Source organism: Protomyctophum bolini (assembly GCF_963924005.1).
Source record: "Protomyctophum bolini genome assembly, chromosome: 21".
Taxonomy (NCBI): Eukaryota; Metazoa; Chordata; class Actinopteri; order Myctophiformes; family Myctophidae; genus Protomyctophum; species Protomyctophum bolini.
Window position 1 is genome coordinate 35,377,692 of NC_137882.1, and position 3,285 is coordinate 35,380,976.

General features: G+C 39.1%; 1 long non-coding RNA gene across 1 annotated transcript; it reads right to left on the reverse strand.

Moving 5' to 3' along the window:
- Positions 1-1,099: 1,099 nt before the first annotated feature.
- On the reverse strand, positions 1,100-2,354 carry LOC308336336. The gene is made up of 4 exons (XR_013966148.1): positions 2,255-2,354; positions 1,726-1,791; positions 1,226-1,579; positions 1,100-1,132 (listed from the first exon to the last, which is right to left on the reverse strand). It is a non-coding gene; the product is annotated as an uncharacterized lncRNA (long non-coding RNA).
- Between the last annotated feature and the right edge of the window lie 931 nt (positions 2,355-3,285).

The window sequence follows — 3,285 nt, forward strand, 5'->3', positions numbered from 1 at the left end:
GAGCTGTCTTATGACACCCCCCCCCATATATATTGCGACCCCGCACCCCTCCTCCCCCATGCTCACCTCCCTCCCACATATTTATAGAAACATAATAAAGCAGCAAATGTATACTTAATTTTGTTTCTTTATTAGGAAAAAAAAAAGGTTACAATGAAATAATTTAGGCACATAGAAAAAATATGTAAACAACCAAGTTTAGAATACAAGTGGATGTCATTTTGCTGAGAATGCACTTTAAGACCACTCTTTGAGAACCACTGGCTTCTAAAATCTATAAAACAGTAAAACACCAACTTTCCTGAAACCACCAGAACATGTTGGATAAGATTGTGTCCACATTTCCAGTTTTCTGAAAAACCTACGTTTCTATATTAGTGGTTCTCAAATTATGTTATGTCAAGGACAGCAGAAATGTTATGAAATTGGCCGCAGACACCTACAGTATCTGAAAATATGTTGTTCCAGGGACTACCCAGAAGCAAAGATGAGTTAAAAACGTTTGCTCTGAAACAATATATATTCAAAAATTTGCACATTTTCAGGATACAACTAAATAGCAGACCTACAAGCTTGTATCGCGGTCCCTGGAACAACATATTTTCAGATTGGAGTAAATCGTTTGAACACCAATGATACAGAAACATCTAGGCTTTTCAGAAAACAGTCATACCATTCAAACACTTTAGCCATCATTGTTGGCTCACGAGCTTGTAGATTTGCTATTTTTGAAAAATCGTGAAAATGTGGCCCAAACACAGTGAACGTTTTAACTAAAAACTGCAAGGATTTAGAAGACATTTTGTGGAATCAGTTCTCAAGTTTAATTTCTATAAAACACCAAGTCTATTCTGTGTGGAGTTAGTTATGTAGGCCCAGTAATGTTGCAATAACAGTTACACAGCAATAAACAGAACACACAATCGAGATTCACCTTTTGAGCAAGAAATAGTGCAGCATACATTCAAGAGTCCATTTGGAAACCCCTATAGCGGTGGGTTTGAACCCTTTTCATGCCAAAGTTATTCAGCATTTGAGCCACGGACCACCGTTTGATGAGCTGCCTGCCGTGCCTGCCCTGGTGGTGGCCGCCAGCAGAAGTTCCAAAATGCACCCTGTCCAACGTCTCCGGCTCTCAGACCCCAGGTCCCTGTCACTGAAGTCCAAGATCCCGTGGTTTGAGCCACTTTAACCATTATTTAAAAAGCTGTAAGCTGTTGAAAACGAGTTTGCTAATTTTGAAACATCGTGAAAATGTGGCACAAATCTGTAAATATATATTCTTTTGCAGCAAACGTTTTAACTAAAATCTGTGAGGATTTAGAAGACATATCAGTTCTCAAGTTTAAGTGCTTAAGTCTTTAAAACACCAATTCTCTTCTGAGTGGAGTCAGGAGTTTCTGAGCGTAGCAATGTGTGTATGTCCCCGTGTCTGTATGTCCGAGCACGGAAAGCTGGGTGCGTTCCTTGAGGTCTGGATGTTGCGTATAGTAGAGGGTCAGGGAAACCCGACTGGTGGTAGCCTTTCCAGCAGAGGTTGCATTTGAAGTCGATAGGTCTTCCTCCAGCGAAAGTTCGTCTGAAATCACAGAATTAATTAAATAAATTATTTTCACCTTAATCATTTCTCTGGCTTGTGATCCATGACTTAACAGTTGCCCTGTGGGTAAAACCCAGCCATTTTCTAATTTCTATTCCTGTGCTAAAATGTGAAAATGTTCTTACCATTTTTATTATCCATTTTATTTATCCATCACCATCATCTCCACTTCCTCCATGTGACCTCCTCATCTGTAATTTGAACAAAATCAAAAACAAAATTGATATGGATTGCATTTGTATAGGGCTCACAACACGTGAGCTTGTAGATCGACTATTTTCACCATGCAACCAAGTGTAAATTCAGGCATTCTGAAATAGGCCTACCTACCATCACTGCTGTGAAATGTGGGATAACGTTTTGATGGCTGTGAGAACCACTGCCTTAACCCATTTAGACCTGAGGACGCATCTGTGTCGCCTCATAGGTTTTAAACATTATTTTAAAAGCCGTTAGCTGTTGAAAAATAGCAGATCTACAAGCTCATCTCCCTTCTACACCTCGGTCATTTAAAATGTCATGATGGTAACAAATTAACAATGGTACACAGTTACACATTGCAAACTTGAGGCAAGAGAGCTTGTAGATCGGCTATTTTCAGCAGGATCCAAAAGGCCAATATATACAGAAGTTACACAAAATATATGGCTTAACCTTGTTATGTAGCTGCTGTTGTTGTTGCCATGATGTAACTGGAGTAGAAACCAGGTCAGGGTGGTAGAGAACGCAGGGTTCCAGTCCTGAGAAGTTTAGACAAAGACAAAGATACAAAATTTAAATTTGTTTTCAGTAAAAAAACGTTCAGTTGTTTCAAAAAGTAATTACTTAATTCAGTGGTTCCCACCAAATAACTGTTCAGACAGAGCAGAGACAGGGCAGTTTTTGTGAGCTCCTTTAGAGGAGACAAGAACAGAGAGAAGAGTAAAATAAATGGCTCAGAACGTACCCCCAGCCTCCACCGTCTGGGTCTTGGAACGTCATCTTGTTTGTCTGTAAAAATTAAATAATATAAAACACCGTCCATAACGCTTAAGCTGCAGTAGCTTTCTCTTTCTTTCCAACGGAGCTAGATGTTTTTAAGCCTGTTAAAATAGCATGAATTATACGTTTGCAAACACCCGTCCAAACAATAGATTCGCTAGCTAGCTAGCTATTGCTAATCTATTCCCTCTGCTAGCGTTATAGGGTTACGTGCAGTCGTGCACAGATATAGAATAGATCGAAACGATTCTAACACGTGCAATTACACTACACACAGTATATATCAGATATAAAAATACACTGACCTTTCAACTGAATTTCTCCGGAGAAAACGGCGAAATATAAGCCTTTGTTGTGGAATCTTGTCTTCCTAGCTCATAACAACAGACGGAGAAGACGGAGAAGCCTGCAATTCTGCAATGCATGCCGGGTGATTGGGTGAAGCCTCGGTCCCATGCAGAACCCACCATAGAGGGGGGGGGGGCTTCACGGGTACCACAGTAAAGCGTTACAATTACTATAGTCTGCAGGTACATATTATTAATAAAAATGACAAATAAATATAGCTGCAAGAAGAAGTAGAAGAAGAATCAACTTAATTATATTCAATAATAGTTAAAAAAGAAGAAAAAAATCATAATAATCCTACAAAATATAATATTATTATTATTATTGAGAGAGAGAGAGAGAGAGAGAGAGAGAGA